The 24808-nt window shown below is 39.0% G+C and overlaps 1 long non-coding RNA gene, 1 other non-coding gene and 1 pseudogene across 2 annotated transcripts in view; 1 reads left to right on the plus strand and 2 right to left on the minus strand.

Annotated features, from left to right (window-relative positions):
* Nucleotides 1-24808, plus strand: part of LOC115852986 (uncharacterized) — a 394615-nt gene that overhangs the window by 35449 nt on the left and 334358 nt on the right. The gene's annotated exons all lie outside the window — the stretch shown is intronic.
* Nucleotides 4172-4300, minus strand: LOC115853113 (small nucleolar RNA SNORA18). Its single transcript, XR_004039428.1, has one exon. It is a non-coding gene; the product is annotated as a small nucleolar RNA SNORA18 (small nucleolar RNA).
* Nucleotides 20380-24808, minus strand: part of LOC115852594 (ribitol-5-phosphate xylosyltransferase 1-like) — a 35239-nt pseudogene continuing 30810 nt past the window's right edge.

Raw genomic sequence — 24808 nt, forward strand, 5'->3', positions numbered from 1 at the left:
ATGTGGGGTTTATGAGTTCCTTCTCCTTCAGCCTTGAAATACTGAAAGCTTACTTATCTGAACCCATTTTTTCTGAGTGTGGGGGTGGGATCTCCTGGCATCTGGGCCGATGTACAAAAGAACATTTTGTAATCAGTACCCACAAATGTGAGTTGCGGTTGATAAATATATAGGGCTGAGCAATAAGAGGAGTGAGTTGTGGCAAAGCAGGAGGAACTGATGCAAATAGCCCTTGATGAGTCATAGCTGAAGCCAACTTTCTATTATTTCTGGGCCTTATTATGCTTATTATGAGTTACGATGGCCTTTATTTCTCCCTCTTTTCAACCCTATCATCTTGGATTTCATAAAAGTGAGTAAAAGAACTCTAGACATAGTCTGACAGATATAGGAAAGTATGTGTTTGAGAGAGTTCAGAGAAATTTTGTAAATTTGATGTGGATCCCTGGAAATACTCTAGGATGGTTTCCTAAGCAGACTTGGCTGGTATTGGCAAGGTGACCTGGAGTGGGAAGGGAATAACACAGCCAACGTCTATTGTGTACTAGCCAGTGGATAGACACTGTGTTAAATGCTGTCTTACTTAATCAGCTCTGAAATCTCTGAGTTAGGTATTGCTAAATAAAATTCTTATTTTACAGATAGGGAAACTGAGGCATGGAGAAGTTCAGTAACTTATCCCAGATCATTTAAGTAGAGATTAAGTAACTTGTTCCAGTTTATCAAACAAGGCAGTCTGCCCCAAGAGTTTGTACTCCTAGCTGTTTATTATGCTCTGTAAAGGCTTAAAAAATGTAGAAATACAGGAAGGGGAAGAATGCATGTAAATGGTGCAAGAGAGAGAACTAGAAGTCAGGAAGAACTTACTGCAACCCTGGCTCTGCCACTTAGCAACTCTTTGACCTTAGGCGAGCTACTTAAACTCTATGCACTTCAGATTTCCCATCTGTAAAATGGATGCAATAATATGTACCTCATAATATTCTTGTGAGGATTAAATAAGATGAATTCAGTGCAATGTGGGATGCATGGGAAATAGCCTGCATTGTACCAAGTAGTTCTCCTGAGGTAAATTACTTGATCCTTACAATAAACCTTTGAGGTGGATGTTCTTGTTATCACTGCTATTTTACAGGTGAGAAAATTAAGGTTTAAAGACAAGAAGTAACTTTCTCAACATTACCTAGTCAGCACACTGCAGAGCAAGAATTCAAACTTAGGAAGTCTGATTCCACAGCACAAGCTCTCATCTACGTTTATTATCTTCCTTTCCCACGTGAAAAAGACTTGGGAGTTGGGGTTAAATACAAATTTGAGAAGATTCTACAAGTATAGCAGCTGGTGAAAAAGCCAGTTCGTATTTAGGGCACATTCAGACAAGAATAGGGTCCAGTGCAGATGATATACTCTGTGCTGTTCAGATTGTGTCTGGAGTAGTGTGTTCAAGTTTGGATGGTATTTTTTAACCAGTACTAACAAACTGGAAATGACTATGATAATGAGAGAGGTTGAAGTGATCTCAAAAGAGCAACAGCTGAAAATATTCTGATTTGATGAAGGCCTGCGAAGGATCAGAGAGAGAGATGTCTTTGGGAAAGGCTGATTGCCCAGCAGGTCGACAGTACCTTGATGTAATCAATATGGGTCCTGACTCTGTTCCCAGACTTGCAGGTCCAAGAATATCACTGTATCAGTTAATATTCAGAGTTGATCATATATGTGGTGATTGACTCACACTAACCAAACTTCTAGGAGACTGATGCATATACCAGAATGCCAATTGCTTAAAAGTAGGAACATAAGCACCAAACAGCTTTTATACATGTATTTGCTGATCAGAGCATCTATTTTGTTTAGGGGGGTGCCTTATATTCTTTTGTCAGAATGTATATTATACTGTGGTAAGCTAATTTGTTAGCTTGCAGGTAGGGTAAAATCACAGGCCCTTTACGGTTTCTGACTTAGAATGATAGTCAAAAATTGATGCCTTGGGAATTCCCTGGTGGTGCAATGGTTAACAATCTGCCTGCCAATGCAGGGGACACGGGTTCGAGCCCTGTTCCGGGAAGATCCCACATGCTGCAGAGCAGCTAAGCCTGTGCGCCACAACTACTGAGCCTGCGTGCCACAACTACTGAAGCCTGCATGCCTAGAGCCCGTGCTTTGCAACAAGAGAAGCCACTGCAATGAGAAGCCTGCTCACTGCAAAGAAGAGTAGCCCCTGCTCGCCGCAACTACAGAAAGCTCGTGCACAGCAACAAAGACCCAATGCAGCCAAAAATAAATAAATAAATATATTAAAAAATTGACACCTCATTATCTTATTAACTTGATTTATTAACTTACTCTTAACTTTTTATCTCATTATTTTATTAACTGAGTTTATTCATATGAACAATATTTCATATGTGGTTTTGAACATTTGTATCTTGTCATCTGCAAGTTGTATGCTTATATTCTTTACCTATTTTCTTTCTTTCTTATTTATTTATTTATTTATTTATTTATTTATTTATGGCTGCGTTGGGTCTTCGTTGCTACACGCGGGATTTCTCTAGTTGTGGCGAGTGGGGGCTACTCTTCATTGCGGTGTGCAGGCTTCTCATTGCAGTGGCTTCTTTTGTTGCAGAGCACGGGCTCCAGGTGCGTGGGCTTCAGTAGTTGTGGCTCGCGGGCTCTAGAGCACAAACTCAGTAGTTGTGGTGCATGGGCCCAGTTGCTCCGCGGCATGTGGTATCCTCCCGGACCAGGGCACGAACCTGTGTCCCCTGCATTGACAGGCAGATTCTAAACCACTGTGCCACCAGGGAAGCCCTACCTATTTTCAGTTGGGTAATTTTTTAAAAAAATTAATTTATTTTATTTTTATTTTTGGCTGCATTGGGGCTTCGTTGCTGTGCCTGGGCTTTCTCTAGTTGTGGCAAGCGGGGGCTACTCTCTGTTGTGGTGCGTGGGCTTTTCACTGCAGTGGCTTATCCTGTTGCGGAGCACAGGCTCTAGGTGTGCGGGCTTTAGTAGTTGTGACACGTGGGCTCAGTAGTTGTGGCTCATGGGCTCTAGAGTACAGGCTCAGTAGGAGTGGTGCACAGGCTTAGTTGCTCTGTGGCATGTGGGATCTTCCCGGACCAGGGCTTGAACGCATGTCCCCTGCATTGGCAGGCGGCTTCTCAACCACTGTGCCACCAGGGTAGCCCCAGTTGGGTAATTTTTAATTAGATGGTCAATTTTTTTATAGTGTAAAGGGTTTAAAAATATTATTTATAACATTAGGCAAATTATTTAAAGTCAATAAATTTTTAAAAATATTTTAATTTTATTGGAATATAGTTGATTTACAATGTTGTGTTAGTTTCAGGTGTACAGCAAAGTGATTCAGTTATATTGAATACATTTACATATATTTATTCTTTTTTATTATTTATTTATTTATTTAATGATCACGCTGCGTGGCATGTGGGATCTCAGTTACCCAATCAGGAATTGAACCCATGCCCTTCCTTGGCAGTGAAAGCGCAGAGTCCTAACCACTGGACTGCCAGGGAATTCCCTTTTTATTCTTTTTTAGATTCTTTTCTTATATAGGTTATCACAGAATATTGAGTAGAGTTCCCTGTGCTATACAGTAGGGCCTTGTTGGTTATCTATCTTGTATATAGTACAAGTAGTTCTTTTTTCTACTACTTGTATATAGTAGTATATGTATGCTCATCCAAGGCTCTTGATTTATCCCTCAACTAAAGTCAATACATTTTTATTTAAAGAATTTTACATGTGATCGCCTCCACTGTCCATCAAGGTCACCTTAGTTCCTCCAAAGTTTGAGTCAGGGTTTATCGTCAAGACAGCCCTTTTAAAAAGAAGCTATGCTTAATCCACAGTTGTCCTATCTTTTAGCCCATAATTCTTTTAGTTGGACTTCTTTTGTCTCCACTTGAATATGGACGCATTGATAACATCAAACATTTCCCCACTAGAATCTTGGGCATCTAATTTCTTCATGTAATTTACTTTAGGACCACTTATAGGCTCAGAGTAGATGGATTTGCCTGGTTTTCAGACACCCTCTAAAACTGAGTTCAAATCATATTCGCTCCAAGAATAATATAGACTGTGGGATATGCCAATACCTAAGGTAAAAAAATTTAACTACTAGGTCTTTCATACTTTTACCAGATGTTGTAGTTCTTTCCGAAGATCTAACAAATAGTTCTGTGAGTGAAGCAAAACCACACAGTTACTCTGTGAGGCATTTCCAACAATGTGAGTCTACAGGAAAAGCCCCATAGGGATAGACCTCAACTATAGGGTTGTTTTTTACTGATTGATAGGTTCTTTGTATGAATATTTATCTATTTAATATATTTGTCTATATTTAAATAATTCAAATAAACTGATATATATGTATACAAAGTAAAATAAAGTATAAAATTGTATTATATCAGTTGCAAATATATTTTGTCATAATTTGCTTGCTTTTCGACTTTATGTCTTCTGCCATACACATAATATATTTTGGGTTTTATGTTTTGTCAAGACAGTTTTCTCCTCCCAAGATTATAGATATATTTTCCCATTTTTCTTTTATCCTTAAAAAAATTTACATCTTAAATACATGTGGAATTTATTTTTAAGTATGGTGTGAGGAAGGCATTTAGTTTTCCTTTTTTTCAAATGGATAGCTCCTTGTTCCAACACCACTTATTAAATAATCTGTCAGTACCTGTATGATTTTAAGTGCTTCATTTATCACATTCTAAGATCATTGGCTGTTTTTCACAATAATGTTTTTCACATTATTTCAATTATTGTGACTTCATAATACATTTTGATACTTGGCAAAGTAAGTCCTGTTTCTTGTTCATTTTTCTAAAAAAAAAATGTTGACGTTTTTGGCACATCTCATAGATGAACTTTAAAACTAACTTGCCAACTCTATAAAATATCCTGTTGGCATTTTGACTAAAATTGCATCACAGTTTTTATTTAACTTGGGGAGTATTAATATCTGTATAATGTTGAACCTTTTTATCTAGGAATATCTTTCACAGCCTTCATTAAAATTATATGGTTATCTTCAATAAATTTCATACTTTTAAGTTTTTTCCTAAGTAATTCAAGGTTTCATTGGAATCGAATTTGGCTTTCTTCTCTATTACATTTTCAAATAAGTTTTTGTTGATTATAGAAAGGATGTAGATTTTTATTTTATTATTATATTTTATAAATTTATTTTATTTATTTTTGGCTGCATTGGGTCTTTATTACTGCTCACGGGCTTTCTCTAGTTGCGCCGAGCGGGGGCTAGTCTTCATTGCAGTGTGCGGGCTTCTCATTGCAGTGGCTTCTCTTGTTGCAGAGCACGAGCTCTAGGCACACGGGCTTCAGTACTTGTGGCACGTGGGCTCAGTAGTTGTGGCTCACGGGCTCTAGAGCGCAGGCTCAGTAGTTGTGGTACACGGGCTTAGTTGCTTCGCTGCATGTAGGATCTTCCTGGACCAGGGATTGAACCCGTGTACCCTGCATTGGCAGGTGGATTCTCAACCACTGCGCCACTAGGGAAGCCCCTGCAGATTTTTATATGTTAATCTTGTTTTTATGTTTCTGAAAATTTTAATTAGTCCATACAGATATTATGTGATTGCCTTGGATTTTCTAGGTATCTGTCTACTTTGCCAATATTCATACTTATTTCTTTTGTGCTGATCTTTTTGTATTGACCAGTAACTCTAGGACAAAATTATTGACCATAAAAGTAGGCATCATATTATATTGTTCCTGACTTTTATGGAGATGTGGTCTAATATTTTATTTTTCAGAATGATATTTGGAAATTGGCAAAATATTGATAATTGTTGTAGATGAGTGATAGGTACATGGAGCTCATTGATCTATTTTCCCTATATTTGTGTATGTTTGAAAATTTCTATGATAACGAGTTAAATTAAAAAAGAGAGTCGAATAAAAAAAAGAAAAGAACAAGACTTGTTTTAGGTTTTTGGTAGAAACCCCTTTTCAAATTAAGGAATTATCCTGTTTCCCTAACTTACGGTAAATTTTTTATTTGGGATGGTAATAGGATTAAATGTGTCTTCAAAAAAATATTTTTGAACAAAAAATTGAAACAGGGTCCACACATATCAAAAAACCAAGGAAAAAAGTAAATTGAGAATCTCAATATAAAAAATTGAGAATTCATTCGCCAAATATATATTTAGATTGGCTTCCCTCTTTTCATCAGCTGACAGTTTTCAGTAAGAGCAGAAGTGTCTCTGGGACATAGCACATTGCTGAAAACAAAGAAGGGGCTAAATAAATAATGTTTCATCGTTAGAGGGTTTTTTGTTGGGGAGAGATGTAGGGCGTGGAAGCTGTTTTGTACCACCTAGATCCCCCCTCCAGGACTGAAGGATTTATCCCCCTTGCTGTTGGGATCATAGTTGGCTGACACTCTCTAGTTGCCAGTCCTTTCCAGGAATTGCCTGTGGCTGAAGAGAACCACTTTGCTCAAGCTTCTACCCTATTCCCGGGAGCAGCTGCCTCCAATGACTAACCTGTGTGGAGCTGTAACATCCCAGCACCCTTGCCCAACTCACGGCAGGTTGAAAGGGCTCTCCTAACTCCAAAGCTCCATGCCGGGTGGCTGAGGCTTTAGGGTTGCCAGATAAAATAAATACAGGCTGTCTAGGTAAATTTGAATTTTAGATAAACAACAAATAAATTTTTAGAATCAGTATGTCCCCAGTATTGCATGGAACATGTTGCTGCTAAAATTCTTTTTGCTGTTTCTCTGAAATTTGAATTTAACTGGGCACCCTGCATGTTTATTGGCTAAATCTGGCAGCCCTCTGAGACATCACAGCCTAACCTCTTGTCCTGTATTTCCGCTTTTTTCCCTCATTCCCCAACCAACTTCCTGCATGCTGACCTCTGTCTCAGAGTCTGCTTCTGAGTAACGAGTCTGCAACAGACTGAAAATTAAAATAAAATGCCTTTCTTTGCCCTGCCCAAATTTTAGAACCAGTTGACAGATTGGCACATGGATTCAAAAGATCCTCTTAGGTTGATTATTGCAGAGCTGAGACTACAGAACACAGCTCAGAGCCTAATGGGTCTCTCATATGTCATTCCCAAGTGCATTTACTCAGAGTCTGCCCCACTGAGCCTGTTTTATAGCTGTTCCTATTACCTGTTCATCAGTTAGGTAAGTCATTCCTCCTCTCCTGGGGAGTAAGGAGGAGGGCAAGAAGCCGGGACTGTTAGTCTTGCGACGGTCCCTCTACATGAAAATTTGAAGCCAGGGAAAGAGGTATTCCACTATACAATGCTTTGTATAAGATAAAAGCAGCCCTGTTTGTGTGGTCAGTGCAAAAGATTATATATGAGCCTGATGCAAAAAACAGGCTGGGGCCTTCCGAAAGTACGGCTTCTGTCTCCTTTGCTTCCTTTGTCTCTTCTCCTCCCCTAAGTGAAGGATTTCCTCAGGACTATGCTTAGCTCTTTTCTCTGTGTGTCTGCTTTGTAGCGCTTTTATGGGCATGACCTTCAAATCAACATTTGCCTTGGCCTCTGTCCCGAGCTCTAGTTCTATATTTCCAGAAGTTCTGTTCTCTATTCCTCATTTTTTTGAAAGTACCCTAAATGCGGTATGTCCCTGCTTCAGTCACACTCTTGCTTTGGTGTGAAGAAATTCTCATTCAAGCTGCCAAGCAGTGAGGAGCATGTTGTGAGGAGGACGCACGTGGGAACCTGGGGAAAGCAAACACCAAGGCTCCAAGAAGAGCAGGGACTGGAGAATGGGACAAGACTCAAATGACCTCTGTTTTCAATTCTCAAAGTATCTATTTCTTGAGTGCCTACTATGTGCTGGGCGAGGAAGGAATCCCCAAATGCCCAGTGAAGGGACCTCAGCTACAACTGTTGGTAGATTTCTACTCTAATGCTTCACTATTAATGGGACTCACTTTCTGCACGTCTTGCTTCCTTCTGACTTAACTGCTGGGTTAGGTTTTTCCTCTTACAGCTTTTGCTTCTTCATTTTACTTACGCTTTATGGTTCTTTTCAAGTTCATGACCCTTCTTAGTACCCTTTCAGGGTCACCTACATTTAACAGCCTTATTTCCTTGTGTGTGTGTTCTCCCCAGATTCCTGAGACAATTAATCTGATCTGCTGTGCTCAGGGTTTTGAACCAGAGCAGCTCATAGGTCCTTGGTCAACCTATAGGTCCTTAAAAATGGCCAATTCACCATATGCATTAAATGGCCAGTGATTCTAATTCTTTAAGGCAGTGATATTCAAGCTGTGCTCCAAAGAACACTCAGAAGCTCTGCAGGAGGTGAGGGGCATGCTGGATGGGCTTCCTAACTTCCTTTTCTCTCCTTTTACTAAAATAATTCCAATTTTATTCGCTTTATATTTTCAGGTTCTAAGATTATATTCGAAAGACGTGTTCTGCTTGAAGGTTTTCTAAGTGTGTCTGTTCTGGTTTTAATCACATCTTTTCCTCTTCCATCTTTCAAACCATTCGAGAAGTAGATGCAGTATTTAGATGGAGATTTTTTGAAGTTCAACTGGGGATTGCAGCCTGCGTTTGTGGTAACAACCAGGTATCCCGATGTTGTTTTTCTAAGCCTTGACTTTCGGACAGCTCACCCAAGGTAGTAATGCCCTTCCCTGATAGTCCCCAGCTTTTTGCTCTTTATTAATTCTCAGGGTTGTCCATGCCCCGTGTGATGATTTCCCTTGGTAGAGGAGATGGTCAATTTCTCCTCCTTTTTTTTTCCCCCTATCTTCTGATGCTAGCAATGTAAGTTCTTGTTTTTTTTTGTTTTTTCTCCTCTTTATTTCTTGAAACCACACTCCTAATACCAACCACAGCTCCTCTGAGTATCCTCCTGTGACAACAGGTAGGCGGTGTATCTTTTGCTACCAGAAGGCTCTGAAATGGGACAGAAGAGGAACATGAATTGGATTATCTGCACTCTTGATTGAAAATAAGTCTCCATTACATTTCTTTCTTGCTTGCTTTTTTTTTAAGGTTTTTTTATTGCTCCATTTTTTTTCTTTTTTTTTAAACATCTTTATTGGAGTATAATTGCTTTACAATGGTGTGTTAGTTTCTGCTGTATAACAAAGTGAATCAGCTATATGCATATGTATATCCCCATATCCCCTCCCTCTTGGGTCTCCCTCCCACCCTCCTTATCCCACCCCTCCAAGTGGTTGCAAAGCACCGAGCTGACCTCCCTGTGCTATGCAGCTGCTTCCCACTAGCTATTTTACATTTGCTACTGTATATATGTCAATGCTACTCTCTCACTTTGTCCCAGCTTCCCCTCCCCCCACTGTGTCCTCAAGTCCATTCTCTACGTCTGCATCTTTATTCTTGTCCTGCCACTAGGTTCATCAGAACTATTTTTTTTAGATTCCATATATATGTGTTAGCATACAGTATTTGTTTTTCTCTTTCTGACTTTCTTCACTCTGTATGACAGACTGTAGGTCTATCCACCTCACTACAAATAACTCAATTTCGTTTCTTTTTATGGCTGAGTAATATTCCATTGTATATATGTGCCACTTCTTCTTTATCCATTCATCTGTCGATGGACACTTAGGTTGCTTCCATGTCCTGGCTATCGTAAATAGAGCTGCAAGGAACATTGTGGTACATGACTCTTTTTGAATTATGGTTTTCTCAAGGTATAGTAGTGGGTTTCCAGGGTCATATGGTAGTTCTATTTTTAGTTTTTTAAGGAACCTCCATACTGTTCTCCATAGTGGCTGTATCAATTTACATTCCCACCAACAGTGCAAGAGGGTTCCCTTTTCTTCTGCACACCCTCTCCAGAATTTATTGTTTGTAGATTTTTTGATGATGGCCATTCTGACCAGTGTGAGGTGATACCTCATTGTAGTTTTGATTTGCATTTCTCTAATGATTAGTGATGTTGAACATCATTTCATGTGTTTGCTGGCAATCTGTATATCTTCTTTGGAGAAATGTCTATTTAGGTCTTTTGCCCATTTTTGGATTGGGTTGTTCGTTTTTTTGGTATTGAGCTGCATGAGCTGCTTGTATATTTTGGAGATTAACCCATTGTCAGTTGCTTCATTTGCAAATATTTTCTCCCATTCTGAGGATTATCTTTTTGTTTTGTTTGTGGTTTCTTTTGCTGTGCAAAAGCTTTTAAGTTTCATTAGGTCCTATTTGCTTATTTTTGTTATTATTTCCGTTTCTCTAGGAGGTGGGCCAAAAAGGATCTTGCTGTGATTTGTGTCATAGAATGTTCTGCCTATGTTTTCGTCTAAGAGTTTTATAGTGTCAGCCCTTACATTTAGGTCTTTAATCCATTTGGAGTTTATTTTTGTGTATGGCATTAGGAAGTGTTCTAATTTCATTCTTTTACATGTAGCTGTCCAGTTTTCCCAGTACCACTTATTGAAGAGGCTGTCTTTTCTCCATTGTGTATTCTTGCCTCCTTTATCAAAGATAAGGTAACCATATGTGTGTGGGTTTATCTCTGGGCTTTCAATCCTGTTCCATTGATCGATATTTATGTTTTTGTGCCAGTACCATACTGTCTTGATTACTGTAGTTTTGTAGTATAGTCTCAAGTCAGGGAGCCTGATTCCTCCAGCTCCGTTTTTCTTTCTCAAGATTGCTTTGGCTACTCGGGCTCTTTTGTGTTTCCATACAAATTGTGAAAATTTTTGTTCTAGTTCTGTGAAAAATGCCATTGGTAGGTTGATAGGGATTGCATTGAATCTGTAGATTGCTTTAGGTAGTATAGTCATTTTCACAATGTTGATTCTTCCAATCCAAGAATGTAGTATATATCTCCATCTGTTTGTATCATCTTTAATTTCTTTCATCAGCGTCTTATACTTTTCTGCATACAGGTCTTTTGTCTCCTTAGGTAGGTTTATTCCTAGGTATTTTATTCTTTTCGTTGCAGTGGTAAATGGGAGTGTTTCCTTAATTTCTCTTTCATATTTTTCATTAGTGTATAGGAATGCAAGAGATCTCTGTGTATTAATTTTGTATCCTGCTACTCTACCAAATTCATTGATTAGCTCTAGCAGTCCTCTGGTAGCATCCTTAGGCTTCTCTATGCATAGTATCATGGCATCTGCAGACAGTGACAGCTTTATTTCTTCCTTTCCAATTTGGATTCCTTTTATTTCTTTTTCTTCTCTGATTGCCATGGCTAAAACTTCCAAAACTATGTTGAATAATAGGGGTGAGAGTGTGCAGCCCTGTCCTGTTCCTGATCTCAGAGGATATGGTTCAGTTTTTCACCATTGACAATGATGTTGGCTGTGGGTTTGTCATATATGGCCTTTATTATGTTGAGGTAGGTTCCCTCTATGCCTACTTTCTAGAGAGTTTTTATCATAAATGGATGTTGAATTTTGTCAAAAGCTTTTTCTGTATCTATTGAGATAATCATATGGTTTTTTTATCCTTCAATTTTTTAATATGGTTTATCACATTGATTGATTTGCATATATTGAAGAATCCTTGCATTCCTGGGATAAATCCCACTTGATCATGGTGTATGATCCTTTTAATGTGCTGTTGGATTCTGTTTGCTAGTATTTTGTTGAGGATTTTTGCATCTGTGTTTGTCAGAGATATTGGCCAGTAGTTTTTTGGTGACATCTTTGTCTGATTTTGGTATCAGGGTGATGGTGGCCTTGTAGAATGAGTTTGGGAGTGTTCCTCCCTCTGCTATATTTTGGAAGAGTTTGAGAAGGATCGGTGTTAGCTGTTCTGTAAATGTTTGATAGAATTCACCTGTGAAGCCATCTGGTCCTGGGCTTTTGTTTGTTGGAAGATTTTTTTTTTTTTTTTTTTTGAGGTATGTGGGCCTCTCACTGTTGTGGCCTCTCCTGTTGCGGAGCACAGGCTCCGGACGTGCAGGCTCAGCGGCCATGGCTCATGGGCCCAGCCACTCCGCGGCATGTGGGACCTTCCCGGACCAGGGCACGAACCTGTGTCCCCTGCATCGTCAGGCATACTCTCAGCCACTGCGCCACCAGGAAATTCCTGTTGGAAGATTTTTAATCACAGTTTCAATTTCAGTGCTTGTGATTGGTCTGTTTATATTTTCTATTTCTTCCTCATTCAGTCTCAGAAGGTTGTGCTTTTCTAAGAATTTGTCTATTTCTTCCAGGTTGTCCATTCTATTGGCATATGGTTCCTTGTAGTTATCTCTCATGATTCTTTGTATTTCTTCAGTGTCCGTTATTACTTCTCCTTTTTCATTTCTAATTCTGTTGATTTGAGTCTTCTCTCTTTTTTTCTTGATGAGTCTGCCTAATGGTTTACCAATTTTGTGTATCTTCTCAAAGAACCAGCTTTGAGTTTTATTGATCTTTGCTATTGTTTCCTTCATTTGTTTTTCTTTTATTTCTGATCTGATCTTTCCCTCTGCTAACTTTGGGTTTTCTTTGTTCTTCTTTCTCTAATTGCTTTAGGTGTAAGTTTAGGTTGTTTATTTGAGATTTTTCTTGTTTCTTGAGGTAGGATTGTATTGCTCTAAACTTCCCTCTTAGAACTGCTTTTGCTGCATCCTGTAGGTTTTGGGTCATCGTGTTTTTGTTGTCATTTGTTTCTAGGTATTTTTTGATTTCCTCTTTGGTTTCTTACAGTGATCTCTTGGTTATTGAGTGGTATATTGTTTAGCTTCCATGTATTTGTATCTTTTACAGTTTTTTTTCCTGTAATTGATATCTAGTCTCATAGCGTTGGGGTCAGAAAACATACTTGATATGATTTCAATTTTCTTAAATTTACCAAGGCTTGATTTGTGACCCAAGATATGGTCTATCCTGGAGAATGTTCCATGAGCACTTTAGAAGAAAGTGTATTCTGTTGTTTTTGGATGGAATATCCTACAAATATCAAGTCCGTGTTGCTTAATGTGTCATTTAAAGCATGTGTTTCCATATTTATTTTCATTTTTGATGATCTGTCCTTTGGTGAAAGTAGGGTGTTAAAGTCCCTTACTATTATTGTGTTACTGTCGATTTCCCCTTTTATGGCTGTTAGCATTTGCCTTACGTATTGAGGTGCTCCTAGGTTGGGTGCATAGAGATCTACAATTGCTATATCTTCTTGGATCGATCCCTTGATTGTTATGTAGTGTCCTTCTTTGTCTCTTTCTCTCTCTTCTTTGTCTCTTGTGATAAAGTCTATTTTGTCTGATAGGAGAATTGCTACTCCAGCTTTCTTTTGATTTCCATTTGCATGGAATATCTTTTTCTGTCCCCTCACTTTCAGTCTGTATGTGTCCCTAGGTCTGAAGTGGGTCTCTTTTAGACAGCATATGTGCAGGTCTTGTCTTTGTATCCATTCAGCCAGTCTGTGTCTTTTGGCCGAAGTATTTAATCCATTTACATTTAAGGTAATTATTGATATGTATGTTCCTATTACCATTTTCTTACCTGTTTTGGGTTTGTTCTTGTAGGTCTTTTCCTTCTCTTGTGTTTCCTGCCTAGAGGAGTTCCTTTAGCATTTGCTGTAGAGATGGTTTGGTAGTGCTGAATTCTCTTAACTTTTTCTTATCTGTAAAGGTTTTAATTTCTCCATCAAATCTGAATCAGATCCTTGCTGAGTAGAGTAATCTTGGTTGTAGGTTTTTCCCTTTCATCACTTTAAATATGTCCTGCCACTCCCTATGGCTTGCAGAGTTTCTGCTGAAAAATCAGCTGTTAATCTTATGGGGATTCCCTTGTATATTATTTGTTGCTTTTCCCTTGCTGCTTTTTTTTTTTTTTTTGGCGTTACGCGGGCCTCTCACTGCTGTGGCCTCTCCCGTTGCAGAGCACAGGCTCCAGACACGCCGGCTCAGCGGCCATGGCTCACGGGCCTAGCCGCTCCACGGCATGTGGGATCTTCCTGGACCGGGGCACGAACCCACGTCCCCTGCATCGGCAGGCGGACTCTCAACCACTGCACCACCAGGGAAGCCCACCTAACATATACTCTTATTAGATATTTCTACTGTGACTTTTCCTCATAATGAGAGAGGTAAAATCAAGGAGTTCTGGCTTTGCCTAAAGCATTAATTGTTGACATGCATCTTGTCTGCCTTCAACTTCCTAAAATGTGTAATTCTACCTAGGAGATATTCTCCCATCAGACTAGCACGTGGTTAGGCCTGGATTCAATATATTATTGTCTTGCCCTTACCATCTCTCTCTCTCTCTCTTTGCATCTTAAAGTCCTTACTTTCTAAAATTCCCAGGCCTGTTTCCTCAGGACATAAGTAATGCCTGTGTCTGTTGTTTTAAAATTAATTTTTATTGAAGCATAGTTGATTTACAATGTTGTGTTAGTTTCAGGTGTACAGCAAAGTGAATCAGTTATGCATATACATATATCCACTATTTTTTAGATTCTATTCCCATATAAGTCATTACAGAGTATTGAGTGGAGTTCCTCGTGCTATGTGTCTCTTCTTAAAATAGCTGTTTCATCTTGCCAAACTTATTTAATAAGGTTTTAAGATCTCTGCCCTGACAGCTTCAGTCTTCCCTCTCCAATCTGTCCACATAGTCTGTAATGACCTTGTGTAGCATTCCTTGTTTTCAGGATGGTTCCCCAATTCCTGATAGACTTTTAACAGCTTTAGTGGGGTGCTTCTGAGCAGTTTTCTGACCTGGGCTTCCTTTGAGGGGTGTACTGTTTTGTTATGGCTGCTGTAACAAAAGTACATACTACAAACTGGGTGACTTAAAACAACAGATATGTATTGTCTCAATTCTGGAGGCCAGAGTCTGTGATCAAGGTGTCGGCAAGGCTGGTTCCTTTTGAGGTCTGTGAAGGAAGGATCCGCTCCAGGTCTCTCTGTTTGGCTTGCAGATGGCCGTCTTCTCCTTGTGTCTCTTCACATCATCTTCTCCCTAAGTGTGTTTGTGTCTTGTGTCCAAATACGATAGTGGTCACATTGAATAAAGTGTCCACCCTACTCCAGTGTGACCACATCTTAATTTAACAAATTACACCTGCAAGGACCCTACCTCCAAATAAGGTCACATTCTGAGGTACTGGCGGTGAGGACTCCAATATATGAATTTTGGTGGGGACACAATTCACTCCAAGCTTCTCTCCCATACCTTGGCCCCTCCTCTGTAAGGTTTCTTTGCACTCCAGATATCCTCTCTTAGTATCATCTTCTCATTTTCTGGTATAATGTTTATAGACAGGTTGGAATATTTGTCCTTTCTTACTTTTTGGTGTTCTAGCCTGGCTTTGAAGATTTCCTATTTTTCTTTTATATTGATTTAGCTTTTTCTCTAGATCCTTCCCCTTTCTCCTAAAAAGAAAAAAATTGCGGTAAAAGCACAGAAGCTTTACCATCTTAACCATTTTTTTTTTTTTTTTGCGGTACACGGGCCTGTCACTGTTGTGGCCTCTCCCATTGCAGAGCACAGGCTCCGGACGCACAGACTCAGCGGCCATGGTTCACGGGCCCAGCCGCTCCGCGGCATGTGGGATCTTCCCGGACCGGGGCACGAACCCGTGAACCCCGCATCGGCAGGCGGACTCTCAACCACTGCGCCACCAGGGAAGCCCCCATCTTAACCATTTTTAAGTGTATAGTTCAGTATACACTGAACTATAAGTATAATAACATTGTTGTGTTTAAATTATATTTAACCTTTGATTTACCATTTCATTGAGTTCTTTCTCTTCCTAAAGCCAAAAGATGACATGTCCTCTATAGAATGCTTACATTCTTCTCTAAATTTATTATGAAAAATTTGATTTAAAGAAAAATTGAAAGAAAATACAATAAACTCTCATATACCCACATTCAACAATATTATTTAACTGTATTTTCCATGTCTATCCATATTTATATGTGTATTTATATGCATAAGTATACATATATTTAAATATTTTTGTGTTTATGAATGTGTATATGTGTATGAAAAAATATATGGTATATAATTTTCTGAACCATCTGAAGTCAAATTATGGAAATCAGGACACTTTGGCCCCTAATATTTTAGCATATATCACATAAAAATAAGGATAATCTCTTACATAACTACAATATCATTATCACACCAAAAAAATGAACAAATTTCCTAACATCATCTGATACTCAGTTCATATTCAGATATCCCTCATCTTCTCCAAAATGTCTTTTATTGTTTTTTTGCTTGTTTTTTGAGAACCATCAAGGCTCATGCATTGCATTCCAATTCTTTTTTTTTATCTATTGAAACACTTTTCACTCTTTTGTATTTGAAGCCAGAATTTCAGTCTCTAAAATATGTTATGTAATTAACAAATTATGGTTGACAAGCCAAATGATTTCAAGAGATTTACGCTCAATTCTTTCCTTCGCCCTTGAACTGCTGAAGTTCAAAACAGTTTTGAATAGAATAGGAATAGAACCTGGGTCTGCTGAACTGTTGCTGCCTGTTAATACCCAGATGCTTTAATTAAAAGGCCAGTCCTCTTGGGCTTCCCTGGTGGTGCGGTGGTTGAGAGTCTGCCTGCCGATGCAGGGGACACGGGTTCGTGCCCTGGTCCAGGAGGATCCCACATGCCGCAGAGCAGCTGGGCCTGTGAGCCATGGCCGCTGAGCCTGTGCGTCCGGAGCCTGTGCTCTGCAACGGGAGAGGCCACAACAGTGAGACCCGCGTACCGCAAAAAAAAAAAAAAAAAAAAAAGCCAGTCCTCTGTGATCTATGTGTACTTAACTGTCTTATGTAACATCAACCCCTGGTCTACTGTCCTTTCTAATAAATAACTTATAGGGAGTAAAAATTATTCCACCAATGCATAATAACCCTGTATAATGAAGTTTTGTATGTCTTGCATGATATGAAAATACTTTTTTTCCAGCAAATTAGTGTTTGATTCAGTCACACCTGCTTAGATCTAAGTCTGTCAGAAAAGTCTTCTTATTAATGCTAATGGAAACTGGCTTTGTGTCTGTAAACGTCAGCCAAGGCATGATGTGTTGCAGCCTACCACAGTCAATACTCATAAAAGTACTGAGGTTAAGACCTTCTGTCTGCCTTCATCTTTCCATGTGTTATTTTGATTGCCCTAATTTAGTGTAGTATTGATCTCACAAGATTTCCTGATCATTATAGCCATATATTGGGGAGAGGGGAGTTGGAGTGATGATTATTTCTACCTTCCTCTCTTACCCCCTGAATTTAGAACTATTTGAGAAGTAGATTCAGGGGTCATTCAGGTGATGGACATATCAGCCTGGTTGTAAAGTGGATTGGAAAATGTGGTTGAATTCACCTTTGGGCTTCCTCTCCCCAGGTTCTAGACCTTGGGTTAACTGCCTGAGGGAGAGTTTGAGTGTTTAGAGTGACTAGCATACTCAGAATTTCTGCCTTACCCTCTGTGATCCCTAACTGTGTGAGCAGACAGAGAAGAAATACATAACTGGGTACTTAAAAAAATTGAAATATAATTTAAATACAGTAAAATTTATCATTTCCAATGTATAGTTGGATGAGTTTTGACATATGTATAGAATCACGTAACCACCATCACAATCAAGATGTATAGCCTTTCTATCACCCCAGGAGGTTCCCTCTGTGCCTTTGCAGTCAGTCTCCCCTCCTTTCTGCTCTTACCTCCAGACCCTGGCAATCCTGATCAGATTTCTGCCCTGACAGTTTTGCTTCTAGAATGTTATATAAATGGAATTGTACATCACGTAGCCTCCATGTTGTTGCATCTATCAGTATCACTGAGTTGTATTCCATTGCATGGATGTATCACTGTTTATCTGTTTGCCGGTTGCTGGGCATTTGGGTTGTTTCAAGTTTTTGGCTATTATGAATAAAGCTGCTGTAAACATTTGTCTACAGGTGTTTGTGTGGACTTATGTTTTCATTTCTCTTGAGTAAATTCCCAGCAGTGTGATTGTTGGATCATATGGTATTTGTTTAACTGTGTAAGAAATGGTGTACTGCTTTTTAAAGCATTAATGCTACCCAGTGGAGGAACAAGAACCAATGTATGTCATACTCTAAACACTCACAAGGCAGGTAAATTTTTCACTTGGGGATGAGTAAGTGAGGGATGGGGAGAGAGAATAGAAGTATGAGTTTACTGTAGTGATTTCAACCCTGGATGAACATTAGGATCTCAGAGGAAGCTTTTATAAAGTCTGATGCAAATTCTCCACTCCACCCCTTCAGAATGAATAGGTTTTTGGTGAAACCTATATTTTTTTAAAGAACCCCAGCTAATTCTAATATATAGCAAGGATTGAGAACCACTGCTATAGTGGAAGTTCCCTTGTGGAAACATGATTCCTGTGAAATGGACGTGGCCTCTTAATAACCAAGAGGCCATTTCCTTGATGAAAAAAAATCAGTAATGTGATAAAATTAGTGATAACTTTCATGTATTACATGAAATGATATGAAACTATAATATTTGGGGCTCTAAATATATTTTAAAATTGTAACATCTTGCATGAATTTAAAAAATGTATTCAAGTAAGAGAACTATACTTTTGAATTATTTAGACCACTTTAAAATCTAATTCAAAATGTTTTGTGTTCTCATATAAAAGTCTCAGCTCTCCTACTCCTTTTCAATATTAAATGTATAAAGAGACTTGTAATGATATTTTTGTTTAACTCTGCTGAGTCTCCCAAGGACATTACCTCTCTTGATTGGTTGAACACATCCCATTAGGATAAAGATGATTGCGTTTTAAATGGCACAATTTCCTTGAGAAATTCTAGTTCTAAGCTACTTGTAGACCATGATTTACAAAACAAACCATTGTTTAGTACTTTTGATCTGCTTTGATTTGAAATGAATGCCTTTTAAAGCAGCTTTATATATTACTGGGCCCACTTGAAAAACTTCTTACTCTGTGTCATGTTCTTTGGGCTTAGTTCTTAGTTCAGAATGTCAATGTCACTCTAAAAAGTGCTTATTGATTGTCAAAGTAAAGTGGTAATGATTCAGGAAAATATCTCTACTTTTCACAGATGGCTTTCTAGTTATATTTAGAAGTAAAATAATACACACATGCTACTTCAGGGTGATAATTTCCTGAAGCAAAATGAAATAAATTGACAGATAATAAAGAAATGAAGAGTCTTGCTGGGCGTAGGAAACTCCGAATTGGCTGGTCTGGAAAGTTGAAATCCAAGGACAAATTAATAGATTGCATATTTTGAAATGTCTTTCTATGGAGCATTTATAATGTAAACTGAGGATTACTTAATGATTGTTTTGAATTGCCAATGCTACAGAGAAGGGCAAAAGGAGAGGAAAGAAGAAAGGAATGTTCTTTATCGTGGGTACCATAGTAGTACACTGATTAAGACAGAAATTAACTATACAAACATTATTATAGCAACATCAGTGGAACTTTAAATAAAAGAGAAAAATTCACTCACATTCCTGCTACCCAAGAATCAATCTGTTCTCATTTGTTTTAAGGATTCTTTTGTTCTATTAATTAGGTGGAACATTGTTTATTCACCATTTCCAAACTTATAAGGCAGACAGCCCAGGTTTGTTTTGTTTTGTTTTAGTAGTATATTGCCAATCTTTATGTAAGTTTAGGAAAAACTTTTGCATTATTTTCTTAGAATAAGTCCATGGAAATAAGATTTCTGAATCAAATAACATTAACATTTTAATAGTTCTTTACTATGTTAACTCTTCTTTCAAAAATCATTATCATACCTTTTTATTCTATGCAGGTACAAGTGCACTACCTTATCTGGGTATTCTAATTTGAAATCACATTGGTATAAAGTGGTGCCTTGTTGTTATTTCAATGATTATTTCTTTGATTATTAGGTGGATTGAACATTTCCCCATATTGTGTCTACTAATTATAATTTCTATTTTTGGATGCAAACTCTTTGATTATGCCATATATTCATTTGTGTCCAGGGACCCTTAGTAGAATTCTTATGAAATTTTCACAAGTGCATTTTAACGTAGGTATTAACCCTTTGCTTATTTAATTACTATAAATATTATTTTGTATTTTGTATTTCTTTCCATTAAAAAAATTTTAGCATAAATTTTGAATTTTTAATGATAAAATGATTGGTCCTGTCATTTGTAATTTCTTCTACTGCTTCAAAACTTAGAAAATTATGTCAAACTTAATGTCAACCTCATGTGGCTGTAGTGCATGGAGGGGAACTTAATGGTAGTGGGAGTTGAATAAGGAAATCAAGACAGAGAGAGCTAAGGTTATACAATAGTTTTTTTTTTTTTAATTTTTATTGAAGTATAGTTGATTTACAGCATTGTGTTAGTTTCTGCTGTACAGGCAAGGTGAATCAGTTATACATAAACATATCCACTTTTAAAATTTTTAATTAATTAATTTTTGAATTACAGTTAACCTTTATTATTCTTTAAAAGTGAACTTTCCACAATATTAATAAATCTCATTTTTAGCTCTGCTTTGAAATATTGATACCAGTGAAGTAACCTTTTTCTTCTTTGAATCTTTTCTTGTAAAATTATAGTTTTCTCTTTTTCTAAAATAGGAAGTTCCTTCCAGTTCTTAATAAAGATAAAGGGAGCATTCATGGACTTGAGTAACTGCAGAGGAGCATTATGGTAAACAGATGAATTTCCACAGCTGCCAGCTGTCATTACGTCTTCTACCATGGGAACGGAGCCATAGGAGCAAGCCTCTTATATTCTGTAACACTCTCTGTTTACTTCTGCTGGGCACAATGTGAGATCACTCTGAAGCAGAGCATCTTGATAATTCTTAAGGCTTTCACTTGTTTCTTGAGGCTGCCACTGTTCTGTTGCTGAAACCCAGCAAAGCTTATCATTCCCATCTTGTTTCAAAATTCATTAGTGCTTGTCTGGATGAATTTTCATAAATGATTCCTACAATATTACACAAGTATGGCCCTTCATATGCAGCATTGACCAATTTGCCTCCACCACAGGAAAATTCCTGTATGTTGCTACTCCTAAAGGCCATTGAATAACATCCATGTTATTAATCCAGGGGCTGTCATATATTATGAAAAGTAGTTCCACAGAGCCTCCATTTCTTTTGAGAAATTGGTTTATCCATTCATTATTACAATGTTCATTTGCAACCAAAACAACAGCAAGATGCTGGAGTTTTTGAGTTTGCACTAAATTTTGTGCATAAAGTAACCACTGGGTGGCAAAAAAGACCTTTGCTTTTTCTCTTCCATTTAGAACGAGTACCACATTATTCTCATCAACAGAGAAGTACCCGGGGACCACAGCTGGACCAGTAATGAAGCTGTAATGTGTTCTTCCAACAACTAAATTTCCTTCTCTCCGCTGAGCATTCACATCAGTGGGCTCAAGTAAACCTCCAAAAATATGCTCCCAAATACAAACCAATGGCAGCTTTGCCCCAGATTTGTACATGGAAGTCTTTTTTCTCTTTTGTGGACTTATTTAATATCTGAAGTCTGTGTTTTTGCTCATTTTTTTCATCTTCTTCCCAAGGATTCCATTCTTCACTTCTCAAAGTAGATTGTCTTTTCCAGAAGTTTCCCAATTATTTCCTTCTCATCCAGAGCCATTCAGTGATGACTAATAAGTAGAGGGCACATTCCTTATCACTGAACTTGCACATAGGTAAAGAAGGCTGGAAAAGATGCTCTGTGTTTTCAGAGCATCTTACGATGTTCTTAGGTGTTTACGAACACCTTCCCATGTGCACATGCCATTGCTCATCTCATCATCATTATCACCTCAGTGCCCTTCCTGTGGCTTTGATGCTGGCCATTATCTTCAGGGCCAAGAAGTGCAGGTTACTTGGATTTGCCTTTATTTAACTATTTGTGATTGAACCTTCCTTCAGTTTTCATCTGGGGTTCAGCTGATTGAGGCTGGGATTGGCTGGGCTTGGTTTTAGTCTATGGCTTGGGTCCAAGTCTGCTCCATATTCTCTCATCTGCTATGGTCCAGCAGTTATTGGAGTAAAGGTTCTGAGCCCCACATCAGGCTTCCCAACCTGGGGGTCTGGCAACGGGAGGAGGAATTCCCAGAGAATCAGACTTTGAAGGCTAGCAGGATTTGATTGAAGGACTTCAACAGGACTGCTAATATGTTGGAGGGTCTCTGCAGAGGTGGGGGGTGGCTGTGGCTCACCGCGGGGACAAGGACACTGGCAGCAGAAGTTCTGGTAAGTACTCCTTTGTGGGAACCCTCCCGGAGTCCGCCATTACATCCACTTTTTTAGATTCTTTTCCCATATAGGTCACTACAGAGAATTGAGTACAGTTCCCTGTGCTATACAGTAGGTACTTATTAATTATCTAATAGTTATATTGTTAAATGGAGTGTGTGTGTGTGAGAAACGTTTTCCCAGAGAGGAATTATACTGTCCTTCCTGAGAAGTATTAATACTGTTGGCATGGCTGGTACCCATGACGCCCAACTGTGCAATAAGAATGAAGAAGGGAGCGTGGCACTTTCTGAGAAATTTAGCTTCATGGAGGTAGCCACCTAGTTTATTCACATTCAGAATAATTTTGTTTTGTTTTGGTTGCTTGAGATGAATGGTTGTAAATAGAAGTCTAACTAATGCATAGCTTTGGAAAGGAATGAAATCTCACAATGGTGCAACTGTTGCTAAATAACTTCCTGCGTGTCTGCAAAGTGGCCAGTTTCAGAAGGATTGGGGAGATCTCATCTTGCAACATGTTATAACAAAGAAGGAGGGGTTAAGAAATCACACCTCCTCATTGCTACATGACTGTACTTACAATTACCAAAGATTTTCTGGGATGTCCTTAATTCAGATATTCTTTTTGTTGATCTAAGGTGCATCCTACTTGTCCCATCACAGGTTCCAACTTCCATTCAAAAAGCAGAGTCACCATAGGAATTCGGCAGCAGATCCTGAGCTTTTCTCACCCCCACTCCTCTCTTCTAACCCATTTTGCTTATTTTCATTAACAGAACAGAACATAACACTTTTATGTGCCAATTCTCAGTCTCAGAAGCCCTAATGGTTCTTTTTTATACATTGCAACAAACCCAAACTTCTTTTGCCATCTTTAAAGACTCTGCCCTACTTAGGTAACTTTCCTTTTCCTACTTCCTGGACACTCATCTTTTGCTCTAGTCAAGTACCTCTGGTCTCTTTTCCTTGCAGTTGCCCTGTTCATTCCCACCTGTTATCCCATTGCTTTCCTTCTGTCAATCTGTTCCGGCTGCTAGAACAGAATACACTAGACTGGGTGGCTTATTGACAACGGAAATTTATTTCTCACAGTTCTGGAGGCTGGGAAGTCCAAGATCAAGGCAGATTTGGTGTCTGGGGAGAGCCTGCTTCCTGATTCATACATGTCCTCACGTGGTGGAAGGGAAAGGGGGCTCTTTGGGGTCACTTTATAAGGGCACTAATCCCGTTCTTGAGGGCTCCACCCTCATGGCCTAATCACCTCCCAAAGGCCTCACCTCCAGATACGGTCATATTGGGGATTAGGTTTCAACATACGAATTTTGGGGGAACACAAACATTCAGTCTATAGCACTTTCTTTGTGTAATGCTTTCCTCCTGGAATGCTTTCCCTCCTTTCCTCGCTTAAAACTAGACTCACTTGTCAAGCCCTAAATCAAGTCTGACATTAAACAAAACAAAGCACAGCATAGAGCTTACCCTCCCAGGGAAGTTTAGGTGCCATTGCATAGGTAAGTCTCTGGGCAGAATCTCACCCATCAAAGACTGCTCTAGCCTCTCTGAGATGGATTGGTGGTTCTCTTTTATGTGTCTACAGTTTTTTGTTGAGCAAGTGCACATCTGTTGGGCAGTATTCAGATTCTTAAAGGATCCTAGATGGGCCCCAACCCCCAAATGTGATCAGTATATTGGATGTACTGGCTTTGGGTGCTCTGCCAGGAGGAAACAACTTTATTCTTTCTTACCACTGCCTTCAAATAAAACCTTGATATAAACTCCATTCCAAGCTCCTGGATGGTGGCTCAGGTTTTTGTTTTTCTGGACGTGGGGGATTAGAGCAGTTTCAGTTATTAAAAATTCTAGCCCAATCAAGACTTCAATCGCATGTCTATTAAAAGATTCTCCTTCCATGTCCTCCCAGAGTCTTGAAGTGGGAAGTGGGGGAGGCAGTGTCTGCCTTTTCTTTCTTCCTCTTTCTACCTCTTGCATCTACTTGCTAGATGCTCCAGGGTTAGGTAGCAAGGAGGGGCTAGAAGTTGAGGAACTTTTTTTTAGAATAAACCTAGTTGGTGTTAGTCTGCAAAAACCCTCTGCATAGTCGACATCCAAATACTGACCATTTATCAAATAGGGTGCTTTTGTTGGTTCTTTGGGGACACCCACCCTGTTGGAGACCTCTGAGGTTGAAACATTTCCTGATGTGGGAGAGGTAGTCTCCTGCTGCCCTCTTGTGTCATGCCCTCAACCCTACTCCAGCAGTTCACACTGTGTAACCTTTTTGCTGAGGCTGTCTGGACCCTGGTGGGCAGTGTTCTTAGATGGGGTGCTTTTAAGGAGGCTCTAGCCTGGCTCTCCTCTGCAACATCCATTTAGCCCAGGTTACCTGGCATGTTGCCTCTCTAAATCCTAGCAGTACAGTGTTCTCTCTTTGCTCTCCATCATAGATAGCTCCAGCCGGCCTCTCCCCTTTGGGCTTTACTAGGTGAGAATCAGGCACCAGTCTCTGTGTTCCCCAAATTCCAGGAAACACAGATCAAACCCTCTAGTGATAGGCAGAAAAATGCCCCCCCACAGATGTGCCTGCCTTAAGCCCTGGAACCTGTGAATATGTTACCTCACATGACAAACTGTTGC

This window comes from Globicephala melas, chromosome 10, assembly GCF_963455315.2.
Source record: "Globicephala melas chromosome 10, mGloMel1.2, whole genome shotgun sequence".
Lineage (NCBI taxonomy): Eukaryota > Metazoa > Chordata > Mammalia > Artiodactyla > Delphinidae > Globicephala > Globicephala melas.